We start from the raw sequence: 16,552 nt of genomic DNA on the forward strand, positions 1-16,552 counted from the left end.
CTGCTAGCTGGTAGGTGTCAATGTGGATGTTGAAGTCCCCTTGATGATGGTGGGGATGTCAGCAGAGAGAAAGTGGAGGAGCCAGGTGGAGAATTGGTCAATGAAGGCAGTGGCTGAGCCCAGTGGTCGGTATATGACAGCCATTTGGATATTAGAGGGAGAGTAGATACGGATAGAGTGAACCTCGAAAGAAGAAAGGATAAGGGAGGGTGGGGGGTGGATAGGGTTGAAGGAGCAGTTTTAGAACAGAGGAAACCCACTCCTCCAGCATGTCTGTTGCCAGGGCGAGGAGTGTGGGTAAAGTGGAGGCCGCCATAACTCAGTGCGGCCGGGGAGGCAGTGTAAGGGGGTGTCAGCCAGGTCTCAGTGAGGGCCAGGAAGGACAGGTTGCGGGAGGTAAAGAGGTCGTGGATCACATGGAGCTTGTTGCAGATGTAGCGAGCATTCCAGAGTGCTCCAGAGAGAGGGTGCGGTGGGGGGGGTCAGTGGCACAGGTTTTAAGTGTGAGGGATTGTGGTAGTTACTCTTAGTGTGAGAAAGATAGGGGTGAGGATTAGTGAGATGTATGAGGCGTGGGGGCATGATTAGGGGATATGTCACCAGTAGTGAGAAGAAGCAGAGAAAAGTAAAGCAGGTGGGTGAGGGAGAGTGATCGTCTTGTATTTTAGTAGGAGAGGTCTGAGGTTAAGGAGAATGTCTGCAGATGAAGCGAGGTGGGGGGTTAGAGAGAGGGGGAGATAGTTATTTGGCTCAAGGGTGCAGGGGTTTGGAGGCACCTTATGTGCCTAAACAGTAGAAACCCCCCAATTCTAACTATAACCCTAACCCCAACACACCCCTAACCCTAATCTCAGCCCTAACCGTTACGCTAGCCCTAACCCTAGCCCTAACTCTAACCCTAGCCCTAGCCGTAACACTACTAACTCTAGTGGGAAAATGGTTATAAATGCTTTACTTAATTTTATTATTTTTCCCTAACTAAGGGGGTGATAAAGGGGGGTTTGATTTACTATTTATAGCGGGGTTTTATGTTTGGCAGCTGTCACACGCTAAAAGATGCTTTTTATTGTAAAAATAGTTTTTGCATCACCACATTTTGAGAGCTATAATTTTTCCATATTTTGACCCACCAAGTCATGTGAGGACTTATTTTTTGCGGGACGTGTTGACATTTTTATTGATACCATTTTTGGGCATGTGACAATTTTTGATCGCTTTTTATTCCGTTCCGCATGTGGTAAAATTGATAAAGCGGTTTTATTCTTCGGGTCAGTACGATTACAGCGATACCTCATTTATGTCTTTTTTTTTAAAGTTTTGGCACTTTTATGCAATGAAAACAATTTTATATAAAAAATAATTATTTTTGCATCGCATTATTCTGCGAGCTATAACTTTTTTATTTTTCATTGATGATGCTGTATGGTGGCTCGTTTTTTGCAGGACAAGATGACGTTTTCAGCAGTACCATGTTTATTTATATCCGTCTTTTTGATCGCGCATAATTGCACTTTTTGTTCGGCGGTATGATAATAAAACATTGTTTTTTGCTTTGTTTTTTATTTTTATTTTTTAAGGGGTTCGCTAAAGGGGCTAACTAATGGGACAGTTTTATAGGGCGGGTCATTACGGATGTGGCGATACTAAATATGTGTACTTTTATTTTTTTTTTTATTTCCAAAAAATGAATTTATTAGGGAATATTTTTTTTTTTAATTTAGCGATTTTTTATAAAATATTTTTACACTTTTTTTTTACTTTATTACATTGTCCTGGGGGGACATCACTGTCATGTGCCAGATCGCTAATCTGACATGTCACACAGCGCTGTGTCAGATCAGCGATCTGACAGGCGCTGCAGCAGGCTTCCTCGTGCCTGCTCTCTGCAGGCACTGAGGAAGCCACCTCCCTGCAGGCCCCGGAAGGTCCCCATGGCCATATTGGATCCGCTGACCTGCAGGAAAGGAGGCCCCGAGAGCAGCGCAGCACATCGCTCTGCGCTGGTGGTCTCAGGGAAGCACGGAGGGAGCCCCCTCCCTGCTGATGCTTCTCTTAACTCACGGTACACTGCAATCATGTTTGATCGCATTGTGCCAGGGGTTAAGGTGCCTGGGGCGGTCCGTGACTGGCCCTGACACATTGTGCCGGGTATCAGCTGATCGTGATGACGTACTATCCCGTCCCTGATCATAAGGGCCCGGGTACCATGGACGGGATAGTAAGTCAGATGTCAGAAAGGGGTGAAACACATAAGAAAAGGATGACATGTGTTTGTATCTTCCCTGACAGAGACAGTCTTAAATAACTTTTTTTCCAAAAGATGGAATAGGGATTATTTCAGGGAATGTCTTATTTTTTTTCCATGAACAATGCACATTTATTATTCACCAAAAAAAATCAACCTTTATTCATATATAATGTTGTCATCACACACTGCACATACACATGAAAATATACACACACTGCACATGTAGCACATACCAGCCCGTCTCCCATTCTGTTCCTCTAGACTCCTGCACTTAAAGGACCTTTGGTGACACTATGCTACCAAAGGTCATTAATAAGTCTGAACTTCAAAATAGAAAGGCTGCGGGCCCCTAAGAGAAACTGAGGGCCCTGAGAAATTGCCTAGTCCCCCCCAATGCCAAGCTTGCATACTAGTCTGTTTAATTTTAATTTCCTCCGTACTCCTGCAGTTAAAGGACTTTTGGTGACATCCTGATCACATGATGACCATGATGTCATCAAAGGTCCTTAAGCAGTTTTAGCCTCGGAATAGAAAAGCCTAAGGCCCCTAAGAGAGTGAGGGCCATGGGCAATTGACCAGTTTTTCCAACCAAATGCCAGTCCTGACGGTATCAAAGTCTTATTTTTGGAGTGGTGGTTATTAGAGTTGAGCGAAACGGGTCGAAAAATTTCAAAAGTCGCCGACTTTTGGCAAAGTCGGGTTTCATGAAACGAAACCCGACCCTAGGATGAGGTCGGCCACGAGGTCGGCGACTTACGCGCCAAAGTCGCGTTTCAAAAGTTTGTTTTGCGCTCTTTTTCAGCCAATCAGGATCCACGGACACTGTGGGCAACGTGATGACATAGGCAGGGGTCACCACCATCTTTCAGAAGGGCATGCAAGTGATTGGCTTGCTTTTGTAGGCGTCACAGGGGGTATAAAAGGGCGTGCACGCCGACCGCCATCTTACTTCTGCCGATCTCAGTATAGGGAGAGGTTGCTGCTGATTCTGTAGGGAGAGCGTTAGGCAGGGAAGAAGACAAAAAAACTGCTTCTGCTGCTAGCGATTTGGCCTGTACAACACACCAGTCACTGTGTGTGCAGTGCAAGGGGAGGCTATATAGTGGTGTATCAATGGTGTTGGTTGTTGGGCTGCCTTCTAAGGCTTCCTGACATTCCTGCATTGCTGTTTACCCACTGCTCCGCAAACTGCTTTTTTAAAAGCAATCCCAATTTTTTTTTGTCCTGCTGAGAAGAAAAAAAAACTGCTTCTGCTGCTAGCGATTTGGCCTGCACAACACACCAGTCACTGTGTGTGCAGTGCAAGGGGAGGCTATATTGTGGTGTATCAGTGGTGTTGGTTGTTGGGCTGCCTTTTAAGGCTTCCTGACAGGCTGGCATTGCTGTTTACCCACTGCTCTGCAAACTGCTTTTTTAAAAGCAATCCAATCTCCCTTATCCTCTAGTCACTTTTGTCACAGCTGTGCCATCGAGCCTGTGACATAGCGCTCAGATATCAGTGGGCCTCACACAATCAAAAAGTGTCCAGTGTCCACAAGTGTCTGCAGAAATTCAAAATCTCCCTTATCCTCTCGTCACTTTTGTCACAGCTGTGCCATCGAGCCTGTGACATAGCGCTCAGATATCAGTGGCCCTCACACAATCCAAAAATGTCCAGTGTCCACAAGTGTCTGCAGAAATTCAAAATCTCCCTTATCCTCTAGTCACTTTGGTCACAGCTGTGCCATCGAGTCTGTCACATAGCGCTCAGATATTCATTGGGCCTCACACAATCCAAAAGTGTCCAGTGTCCACAAGTGTGTGCAGAAATTCAAAATCTCCCTTATCCTCTAGTCACTTTGGTCACAGCTGTGCCATCGAGCCTGTCACATAGCGCTCAGATATTCATTGGGCCTCACACAATCCAAAAGTGTCCAGTGTCCACAAGTGTGTGCAGAAATTCAAAATCTCCCTTATCCTCTAGTCACTTTGGTCACAGCTGTGCCATCGAGCCTGTCACATAGCGCTCAGATATTCATTGGGCCTCACACAATCCAAAAGTGTCCAGTGTCCACAAGTGTGTGCAGAAATTCAAAATCTCCCTTATCCTCTAGTCACTTTGGTCACAGCTGTGCCATCGAGCCTGTCACATAGCGCTCAGATATTCATTGGGTCTCACACAATCCAAAAGTGTCCAGTGTCCACAAGTGTGTGCAGAAATTCAAAATCTCCCTTATCCTCTCGTCACTTTTGTCACAGCTGTGCCATCAAGCCTGTGACATAGCGCTCAGATATCAGTGGCCCTCACACAATCCAAAAGTGTCCAGTGTCCACAAGTGTCTGCAGAACTTCAAAATCTCCCTTATCCTCTCGTCACTTTTGTCACAGCTGTGCTATCGAGCCTGTGACATAGCGCTCAGATATCAGTGGGCCTCACACAATCCAAAAGTGTCCAGTGTCCACAAGTGTCTGCAGAAATTCAAAATCTCCCTTATCCTCTCGTCACTTTTGTCACAGCTGTGCCATCGAGCCTGTGACATAGCGCTCAGATATCAGTGGCCCTCTCACAATCCAAAAGTGTCCAGTGTCCACAAGTGTCTGCAGAAATTCAAAATCTCCCTTATCCTCTCGTCACTTTTGTCACAGCTGTGCCATCGAGCCTGTGACATAGTGCTCAGATATCAGTGGGCCTCACACAATCCAAAAGTGTCCAGTGTCCACAAGTGTCTGCAGAAATTCAAAATCTCCCCTGTCCTATAGACACCTTGTACCTTGTTTTACATTACTATATAATTTGTTGGATTTTGTCTACATTTCTACCAAAAATGAGGAAGGCTGGTGGAAGAGGCCGTGGAATTGGGCGGGGGTTGGCAGCTGGTAATGATGGTGTTGGTGGTGGATCTGATGGTAGTGGCAAGAGCAAAATAGGACCGAATGCAGGAGGTGTTGAGCCTGCGTCATCGTCTGGCTACATAAGGCCTCGAACGCTTAGTTTTCTAGGAGTTGGCAAACCGCTTTTAAAGCCAGAGCATCAGGAAAAAGTTTTGTCTTACATTGCTGACTCAGCCTCCAGCTCTATCGCCTCCTCTTCTTCAGTTGTAAAAAGTAAAAGCACTGAGTCGTCATTGGAGGCTCATGTTCATGAACCATACCTTTCCTTGTGTCCTTCACCCCAACCAAGATTGAAGGATGACGCAGGCCATACTACTGATTACTCCATGGAGCTGTTTTCACATACCATGCCTGGATTATCAAGTCAAATGGTGAATTACCCAGGCCAAGATGAATCTGACATGGAGTGCACTGATGCACAGCCGCTGATGGATGATTCTGCTGGTACATTCACTCAGAGCACTACATTGTCCTCGCAGTGTACAGAGCCAGATTCTGACCCTGATGAGACTCAGGTGCCCCTTCCCGCACACTGTACCACCATACACGGTGACACAGAGGAAGGTGCACATGACATAGAAGAGGAGGTGATGGATGACCCAGTTGTTGACCCAGATTGGCATCCATTGGGGGAAGAGGGTGCTGCTTCCAATAGCTCAGATGAGCATCCACAGCAGACATCGACATCGCAACAGCTGTTATCTGGCAGGCCCGGAGCACTCCAAAGACAGGTTCCAAACATCAAAAGAGTTGCTGGACAGCTTGTCCAGAGGGTCAAAAGATCACAGCGTGCTAGGCCGCAAAATGTCTGCCAAAGTAGGAAGAGTGCAGTGCGGCACTTTTTTGACCAAAATCCTCATGATCAGGCCAAGGTTATCTGTAAGAAGTGCGCAAAGACCTTTAGCCGAGGGGAAAATCTGAAAAATTTGAATACCAGTTGCATGCTTAGACATTTAACCAGCATGCACTTGCAAGCGTGGACACAACACCAAACCTCAAGTGCCACATGTGCAACTGATCACAACGAAGGTAGTCAGCAACGCTACATTGTTTCCCCCACTGTAAGCCCACCGGTTAGCACAGCAGCAAATGTTGAGGTGTCATTGCAAGGCCACAGCAGTCAGGGAATCCCACTGTTATATCAACGAAAGACTGATTCTAGGCCATCAGAAAGAACACCAACTCCATCACCATCATCAACCCTCTCTCAGTCCACCCTGTCCACCGCTACTTCCACCATATGCAGCTCTCAAATCCAGCTCACCCTCCCAGACACTATGAGTAGGACAAGAAAGTACTCAGTCTCTCATCCGCGTACACTGAGTTTGAACGCCCACATTGCCAAACTAATCTCGTTTGAGATGATGCCCTTTCGGTTGGTGGAAAGCACAGCTTTCCGCAAACTCATGGCCTATGCAGTACCACGCTATGACCTACCCAGTCGCCACTTCTTCTCTCGCAAAGCCATCCCAGCCCTCCACCATCATGTGAAAGACAGCATTGTCCATGCACTCAAGCAGTCAGTGAGCGGAAAGGTGCACCTCACAACTGATGCATGGTCCAGTCGGCATGGCCAGGGCCTTTACGTGTCCATCACTGTGCACTGGGTTAATGTGGTGGATGCAGGGTCCACAGGGGACAGCGGTGGTGGGACAGTGCTGCCTAGCCCACGGTATAGGAAACAGTTGGCTGTAGGAGTTCGACCCTCCTCCTCCTCCAGAAGCGAAAGCTCGTCCACAGAGCGCAGTCGTACGAGCACTCCATCTGCAGCTGCCACTGTTGCACATGATGTGTCCCCCTATGGAGCAGCTAGTGGAAAGCGTCAGCAGGCTGTGTTGCAGATGATGTGTTTGGGCAACAGACACACCGCCGAGGTGCTGGCCGAGTACTTGAAGCGACAAACTGAGTCATGGCTGGGCAGTGTACATCTTGAGGCAGGCAAGGTAGTTAGTGATAACGGCTGTAATTTTGTGGCAGCCATAGCCCTTTCAAAACTCAGCCACATACCTTGCTTGGCTCACACCTTGAACCTGGTGGTGCAGTGCTTCCTCAAAAATTATCCAGAGTTAACAGCCCTGCTCCAGAAGGTGCGAAGACTGTGCGCGCACATCCGCCGGTCGCCTATACACTCCGTTCGTATGCAGAAGCTGCAGCGATTGCTCCACCTTCCCAACCACCGCCTCATTATTGACATTGCAACAAGGTGGAACTCCACCCTGCACATGGTGGAGCGGCTGTGCGAGCAGAAGCAGGCCATAATGCATTTGTGGGAGGATACACGGCCAGGCACTTTGAGAGCAGACATGGAGTTGACAGGTGTGCAGTGGTCGAAGCTGAAAGACCTCTGTAAAGTCCTTCAGTGTTTTGAGGAATGCACACGGCTGGTAAGCACAGACGACGCCATCCTAAGCATGAGCATCCCACTTATGCGTCTGCTCATGCAAACTTTGACGCACCTTAAGGAGCAGGCGTCTGCAGCCAATGTTGATGAGGAGGAAGAGGAGGAGGGAATCCTTGATGACATTCAGCCATTGTCTGCTCAGGGACCTCTCCTGGACGAGGTGGAGGAAGAAGAGGAGGAGGAGGATGATGGGGATGATTACTTAGGGGAGGAGGATGCATCTCGTGGGGCAAGTGAAAATGTTGGCGTGGCAAGGTCTGGTACAGGGTTTGTGCGTGCCTGGAGGGATGTGGATTTGCCAGAAAGTGCTCCTCCAACCAGCACTCGCAGTGCATCATTGACACCGGGAACATTGGCCCACATGTCAGATTATGCCTTGCAGATCCTAAAAAGGGACCCACGCATTGCCAAAATGATGAACGATGACGACTACTGGTTGGCCAGCATCCTGGATCCACGCTATAAAGGCAAATTACAAAACATCATGCCACAGGAGAACCTTGACCTAATATTGGCTAATAAACAAGCAACTCTGGTAAATCGGTTGCTTGAGGCATTCCCAGCACACAGCAGCGGTGATGGTTCTCACACGAGTCGTACGGGCCGGGGGCAGCTTGGCAGAGGTGTTCGTGGTGCACACAGCAGAAGTGGCATTGGAGACAGGGGTTTCATGACAATGTTGTGGATTGATTTTTCAAGTACCGCTCACACAACTGGTAATACAGCATCGATGGAAAGTGACAGGAGACAGCAGTTGTCAACTATGGTTACAAACTACTTTTCCTCCCATATCGATGTTCTCCCACACAGGTCATTCCCCTTTGACTATTGGGCCGCTAAACTGGACACCTGGCCTGAATTGGCCCAATATGCCTTACAGGAGCTCGCTTGCCCAGCTGCAAGTGTGCTATCGGAAAGAGTCTTCAGTGCAGCTGGATCAATCCTGACAGAAAAAAGGACCCGTCTGTCAACCCAAAATGTGGATGATCTAACCTTCATTAAAATGAACCACGCATGGGTTTCCAAGGATTTTGTCCCACCTTCCCCTGATGACACATAGGGTGATAGAAAAATGGCTTGCTTTGGTCCACCTCTTCCTGGGACTTGACCTATTTCACCTTTTGCATCAGCTGAATGTCCAACATCAACATATGCCACTTTCTAAAACTCCCTAACTGTGCTGCCTCCCCCCCATGGCCGGGGTCACCACCTAGCGCACGACACCGTGCGAGTGCCGTTGCCCTGGACAGGTGGGTAGGCCGACTCTTGGGCGCGGGCACTGGCACAGGGTCCTTCATAGTGCAATCAAGTGTCTCTGACGGTGGTGGTGCACACCCGCCGTCAGACACACCGCCGTACTATGAGGGGCCCAGTGCCAGTACCGACGCCAACGAGTGGGCCCCCCTTGCTTGGGCAGGGCCCCAGCATTTGCAATCTTTACCTCTCCCTGCTCCTCTGCTGTGTAGTCTGGGCCGTCAAATCCATACTGTGCCTGACACCGTCTGAGCCTGCCTCCTGATGTATAGACATATATTTTGAATGTGTACGCTATCCATACATGTTATTTGGGGATACGGTACCCTTTCTAACCTTTGTGCAATCACGTGCAATCCATACTGGGCCTAACACCGTCTGAGCCTGCCTCCTGATGTATAGACATATATTTTGAATGTGTACGCTATCCATACATGTTATCTGGGGAAACGGTACCCTTTCTAACCTTTGTGCAATCACGTGCAATCCATACTGGGCCTAACACCGTCTTCCTGCCTCCTGATGTATAGACATATATTTTGAATGTGTACGCTATCCATACATGTTATCTGGGGATACGGTACCCTTTCTAACCTTTGTGCAATCACGTGCAATCCATACTGGGCCTAACACCGTCTGAGCCTGCCTCCTGATGTATAGACATATATTTTGAATATGTACGCTATCCATACATGTTATCCGGGGAAACGGTACCCTTTCTAACCTTTGTGCAATCGCGTGCAATCCATACTGGGCCTAACACCGTCTGAGCCTGCCTCCTGATGTATAGACATATATTTTGAATGTGTACGCTATCCATACATGTTATCTGGGGATACGGTACCCTTTCTAACCTTTGTGCAATCACTTGCAAGCCATACTGGGCCTTACACCGTCTGAGCCTGCCTCCTGATGTATAGACATATATTTTGAATGTGTACGCTATCCATACATGTTATCTGGGGATACGGTACCCTTTCTAACCTTTGTGCAATCACTTGCAAGCCATACTGGGCCTTACACCGTCTGAGCCTGCCTCCTGATGTATAGACATATATTTTGAATGTGTACGCTATCCATACATGTTATCTGGGGATACGGTACCCTTTCTAACCTTTGTGCAATCGCGTGCAATCCATACTGGGCCTAACACCGTCTGAGCCTGCCTCCTGATGTATAGACATATATTTTGAATGTGTACGCTATCCATACATGTTATCTGGGGATACGGTACCCTTTCTAACCTTTGTGCAATCACTTGCAAGCCATACTGGGCCTTACACCGTCTGAGCCTGCCTCCTGATGTATAGACATATATTTTGAATGTGTACGCTATCCATACATGTTATCTGGGGATACGGTACCCTTTCTAACCTTTGTGCAATCACGTGCAATCCATACTGGGCCTGACACCGTCTGAGCCTGCCTCCTGATGTATAGACATATATTTTGAATGTGTACGCTATCCATACATGTTATCTGGGGATACTGTACCCTTTCTCACCTTTGTGCAATCACGTGTAATCCATACTGGGCGTGAGAACAGCTGGCGAGCTGTTAAGCAAGCTACAGCACCTGTGGTTTGCACACGTAAGTTTTTCATTTTTTCAGGAATGACGGTTAGGCCTAATTCCGGAACTGCGGTTGACCTGCACTTACTGGGAAATCATTGTTCGCGGGTAATAATTGTAATCAGTGATCCCCATCACTAACGTTGTTCAGCGGGTTATCTGCACCTGTAAGCGATAAACGCTGGCCTTTCCAGTGTAGCGCACATGCAGCCACGGACATGTAAGGGCATGACACACCAGTTATTGGCCAATCTCATGTGCCAGAGCCTCACGTGTCCCTCTAGTAAGCCGGACTCGGACCGCGGGGCATGACGGAGTCTCGTTCGTTAACGGAATTAAGCTTGCAATGTGTGCATCTGTTCTGTAGCTGGCATGGTTGAGGTTTCCCAGGTGGAGTCGAATTTAGCCGTAGGCTCCACTCCTGGTGGTGCCCTTCTGGACATTCCTTTAAGGTTCAGCTTTGCAACCATACTGCCCACGTAAAACAAACACTTTGCCTTCATGAACGCTGTTTGGAGGGTCATGACTCGTGGGAATAATGCCGCCCAATCAGTTAACCTGCTAGAGAGATCCTTCGTTGCTCCCAAGCATGACATCACACTCCCTAGGAAGAAGGTAATGCCACTGTGGCGACCGTACTCCTGGGGGCGACACAAGTGCACTGATGCCCAGCCACTGCTCGATGAATCTGCTGGTACATTGACCCAGACCACTACATTCCCCTCGCACGCTACAAGACCTGAATCTGACCCTGATGAAACTCAGGTTACCCTTCCCATATACAGTTCCATCTTACACGTTGACAAAGAGGAAGCTGCAGATGAAAGTGCAGGTTCGGCCCACCCGCCATCAGACACACCACCGTACTATCAGGGGCCCTGTGCCAGTGCCGTCGCCAATGAGTGGGCCCCCCCTGCTTGCTCAGGATCACAGCACTTGCAAAGTTGAAATACTGTGCAGTGAGATGGAAGATGGGGACGACGAGGAGTCCAGACAAGTTCAGGGATTCCCTAGCGAGGAGACTTATTTGATTGTTTTCAATGTTGGGACAGCAATTTTTGGGGAGCACTATACTCTGGAGAATGATAGATGGGGCCCACCATACACTGGAACATTCCAAAGGTGGACATCAGACACTGGAGCAGCATTTACAGGGCCCATTATACACTAGAGCATTAGAAATGGGGCCCATTATGTTTGGAGCATTATTTGGGCCCATAAGACAGTGGAACTTCATCCATGGGGACCAACATATACTGTAGCATTATGTGGAACTCATCATATACTGTTTCAAACATTATATGGGACCAATGATTTTGTATGGAGAAATAGATGGGCCTCGTGATGAGATGTAAAAAGTGAGGTATTTTTCATTGTACTATACCGCTATTTCTCTGCCGTATCGGAGCATGATGAGTTGTGGTATGTGTTAAAGGGGCGCTCTTTCACCCAGGGCACATGAAAACCTGCAGCCAGCCCTCCCCCCCACAACTTTAGCCAAATAACCCCCATTTTTCAGTGCGTAACTTGTATTATGAAGTTAATTAAGGTTGACAAGCTTAAGTAAGAAGAATTGATGCTTTTGGCATTCAAATGGGCACTGTAGGTGTGTTTCCTGTCCTCCTCTCACTGCCGACTTTTATTCCCCATTGACTTACATTGGGTTTCGTGTTTCGGGACGACCCCGACTTTTCCCTATAATCGGACGATCTTGCTCGACCCGACTTTTGGAAAAGTCGGGTTTCACGAAACGAAACGCGACCCTAAAAAACCAAAAGTCACTCAACTCTAGTGGTTATATTTCAAGCATACTCCAACAATTCTTTAAAATCATGCTAGGGCATTTTTAAGCGTAGAACTTATTTTTGGCAAAAAAAAGATATAATAGCTATGATGAAATAAGAAAGAAAATTTTACAGTCTATCATTTTGTTTTTGCAACTCTTTTTTGTCCCAAAACAAAAAAAGTGGTTTGGTACCGTGTTAGGCAGTAAAAAAAATATATAAAGTGCTCTCAGTGAGAGAAACAAATTAGGAATCTTGTGGGTATGATACCCACAAGATGATAAAAAGGTATCATACCCACAAGATTCCTATTTTGTTTCTCTCACTGAGAGCACTTTATATATTTTTGTCCTAGTTACAGTCTACAAAATAACCCTTTAAGTAATTAAAACTGCATGATAAAACTGTACAGTGAACTATAAAATCTTTATACTTGTTAACATGTACTAACTGATCTGCTATGGCGGTAGAATTTTTGGCAAATTAAGGCATGCATGCTGTTGGTTCAATGTGGGTGTTTCTACTTTGTGCAAGAAAGTATTCCTGTCACTACCTCTCTAAACAGCTGAGTGAGTCAATCTACCAGAATAGATAACAATAAACAAAATAATTCCATCTTCCTTTGGAAATTAATTTTCTTCCTAATTTAGATAAATTCAAACTATAAGTACTATGGTCAGAACACACATGGATAACAGTGCCTACCAGACATCAGCATGTTAATTATAATTGCTAGTGATGTGCGAGTATACTCATTGCTTGGGTCTCCCCGAGTATGCTCGAGTGGTCTCCGAGTATTTTGGAGTGCTCGGAAATTTAGTCTTTGTCGCCTCTGCTACATGATTTGCGACTGCTGGACAGCCTGAATACATATGTGGAATGCCTGTCTGTTAGGGAATTCCCACATGTATTCAGCCTGTCTACGAGTCACAAATTATGCAGCTGAGAGAGGAAAACTAAATCTCCGAGTGCGCCAAAATACTCGGAGACCACCCGAGCATGCTCTGGGAGACCCGAGCAACGATGCTACTCGCCCATCACTAATAACCATTAAGCTTTGGAAACATGAAGCTGTCTGTCATGATCTGAAGTGATCTGACAGTTTTAAATCACTGGGTGAACTTTTTTTACTTTGGAAAGTTCCAAGATGTCTTGACTGTCCCCGGTGGTGGTTTTGATATTGCACTTTAGGTTTTGTGCACTTAATCATGTATCCGGTGTTACACCCTATAAAGGTGTGCTAGAGGTGTGCAATCACTGCCTGTGATATTGTGAGTTTGTGTTCACTCTGTTTTGGGAGAGCCTGGATGAAGGATGGAGCTGGTGAGGAATCCTGCGCAGCTTAGCCAGGGGGGATGTGTTTCAGCTATGGTGTCTGGACGAAGGGCTGGCATGGCGTGGTGGAGTCGCAGTGATGGTGTCAGCGGGAAGTGTCTGCATGGGCTGGTGGAGTGGCGACTATGGAGAGTGGCACTCACCATGTGGGACTTGGCCGCTGAGCTGGACTCAAGCATGCTCGACTTCGTGTCAGCAGCTGAACTCATCCTTGGGACTCTGGTTCTAAGCAGCTGCAACTGGTGTTGGACTCTGCTCCAAGGTTGCACTAAGGTGAAGGATCCTGTTATGGTGATGGATCCAGGTGGAGGAGAAGATGCACTCAGGTGGAGGGCTCTGTTGCTAGGAGCGCACGCAACAGAGCAAAGCTAAGTGGTGTTTCCCCTGTATTGTCTCTTTCCTCATGTGTGTTATTAGTGCAGTGGTGGGATTAGTCTCCGCACCGACCCATTCCCTAGTGAGGGTTTAGGGTCAGGGTGAGCAAGGGCGTTAAGGTACGCGTGCGGCGCCCGGTGCGAAACCGGCATAGGGAACGTTAGGAGTGCAGGGACACTGGCTCAGGGGAGCTCAGGAGGTCTCCATTTCCCTTTTCCCTATTGCAGGGCCCACCATTGTTAAAGTTTCCCAGGTTCCCCCTTTATTATTTTATTATTGTATGTATAACGTGTAATACCTAAATTCTCCAGGTGGAGGCGGCGTATCCACCTGCACGTTTTATTATTTAAATGCGCCCCTCTGGAGGCGGTGTATCCAGGGTCACGTGTGTTATGGGTCCGCCTTGCGGTATCATCTGCGTCCTGACACACGTGATCATGACATTATCACATGCCATACAGTTTTTTTTTCTGGTGCGCTTTGGCCATGTGGAGACCGCTGAGTTATTGCTGCCGGGCCTCACTGAGGTGAGTGGGGAGCGGCAAGGTGTTTAGAGCCACTGCAGCAGCAGTTATCACGGTCTGGGGCCTCTGCTCAGGTAACCAGGAAATCAAAAATGGCGGCTGCTGTCTGGCAAAAGCCCCTAGAGTCGCTGCTGGGGAGCGGGACTTGCTCTCGCACTGGGAGGTACCCAGGCAGGTGGGAGGAATGGTGCCCCACGGAGCTGCCTGGTACTCCCCGAGGTGAAGGGGTACATCCCTGTGGTGAGCAGACTAGGTGTGTAGTCGCTGCTGAGGAGCGGGACTTGCTCTTACAGGGGATGCACCCAGGCAGGTGGGAGGAATGGTGCCCCATGGAGCTGCCTGGTATTCCCCGAGGTGAAGGGGTACGTCCCTGTAGTGAGCAGATTGGTGAATAGTCCGCGGGGCTCATGCCAAATCTTCGATGCCGCCCCTCCTGGTCGTGTGGAGGCGGCCAGCGAGTATATATATTTTCCTCCATATTCCTGCGGCTATGGTACTAAAGCCCCCTAGAGTCGCTGCTGGGGAGCAAGACTGGTTCATGCAGGCGGGCGCACCCAGGCAGGTGGGAGGAATGGTGCCCCATGGAGCTGCCTGGTATTCCCCGAGGTGAAGGGTACGCCCCTGTGGTGAACTGACTGGCGTGAGAGTCCGCGGGGTTTTACGCCAAATCTTCATACCATCGAAGAAGCCGCCCTCCTGGTTGTGTGGAGGCGACCAGCGAGAGTATATTTCCTCCATTTCCCGGTCCCCTTCTTCTCCTGGTGTGTGCAGCAGGTGTGCTGCGGGGGAGTAGGGACAAATCTCTACCCTCGCCATTAACCAACCCTAGGAGGCGCAGTCCTCATGGTGAAAGGGTTGGAGGGTGGTGTCCCTTGGTGAATAGTGGGGGTGTGAGTGTGGTGACACAGGGGGACGCCTCTGTTGTCAAGTCCAGAGTGAGTTCACCAAAAAATGACAAACAAATGTGTGTAATAAACGTTCAGGTCCAGACCTGTGTGTGAACGAGCGTGTATGTGTGCCACTAAAAAACATCTTGGAAATGTGTTGTGGAGTCTCATCAGCTCATAACAAACAAACATACACATACATAAACTCGTTCCCCAGGTCGGCGCTGTGGAGATGAGTGGTGCCTCCAAAATGAACATGTATTGCCAATACCAGCGGTGCGTTTGTCATAAACCTGAAGTGTCAGGTAATGGTGGGGTGAACTCAGGGTCTGGGCGTCCCCGCTGTAGGTGTTTCCCTAATGAGGGGTGGTCTTGAGGGTCCAGAGGCCCCTCATTAAGGAGGGGGTACTGTCATGATCTGAAGTGATCTGACAGTTTTAAATCACTGGGTGAACTTTTTTTACTTTGGAAAGTTCCAAGGTGTCTTGACTGTCCCCGGTGGTGGTTTTGATATTGCACTTTAGGTTTTGTGCACTTAATCATGTATCCGGTGTTACACCCTATAAAGGTGTGCTAGAGGTGTGCAATCACTGCCTGTGATATTGTGAGTTTGTTTTCACTCTGTTTTGGGAGAGCCTGGATGAAGGATGGAGCTGGTGAGGAGTCCTGCGCAGCTTAGCCAGGGGGGATGTGTTTCAGCTATGGTGTCTGGACGAAGGGCTGGCATGGCGTGGTGGAGTCGCAGTGATGGTGTCAGCGGGAAGTGTCTGCATGGGCTGGTGGAGTGGCGACTATGGAGAGTGGCACTCACCATGTGGGACTTGGCCGCTGAGCTGGACTCAAGCATGCTCGACTTCGTGTCAGCAGCTGAACTCATCCTTGGGACTCTGGTTCTAAGCAGCTGCAACTGGTGTTGGACTCTGCTCCAAGGTTGCACTAAGGTGAAGGATCCTGTTATGGTGATGGATCCAGGTGGAGGAGAAGATGCACTCAGGTGGAGGGCTCTGTTGCTAGGAGCGCACGCAACAGAGCAAAGCTAAGTGGTGTTTCCCCTGTATTGTCTCTTTCCTCATGTGTGTTATTAGTGCAGTGGTGGGATTAGTCTCCGCACCGACCCATTCCCTAGTGAGGGTTTAGGGTCAGGGTGAGCAAGGGCGTTAAGGTACGCGTGCGGCGCCCGGTGTGAAACCGGCATAGGGAACGTTAGGAGTGCAGGGACACTGGCTCAGGGGAGCTCAGGAGGTCTCCAATTCCCTTTTCCCTATTGCAGGGCCCACCATTGTTAAAGTTTCCCAGGTTCCC

The 16,552-nt window shown here is 48.4% G+C and overlaps 1 protein-coding gene across 6 annotated transcripts in view; it reads right to left on the bottom strand.

Annotated features, from left to right (window-relative positions):
• The window catches only part of GABRG3 (gamma-aminobutyric acid type A receptor subunit gamma3), a 1,013,315-nt gene that overhangs the window by 425,056 nt on the left and 571,707 nt on the right, over positions 1-16,552 (bottom strand). The gene's annotated exons all lie outside the window — the stretch shown is intronic.

The sequence above is a fragment of the Dendrobates tinctorius genome, unplaced genomic scaffold (assembly GCF_039654945.1).
Source record: "Dendrobates tinctorius isolate UK_male_01 unplaced genomic scaffold, ASM3965494v1 ptg000121l, whole genome shotgun sequence".
Taxonomy (NCBI): domain Eukaryota; kingdom Metazoa; phylum Chordata; class Amphibia; order Anura; family Dendrobatidae; genus Dendrobates; species Dendrobates tinctorius.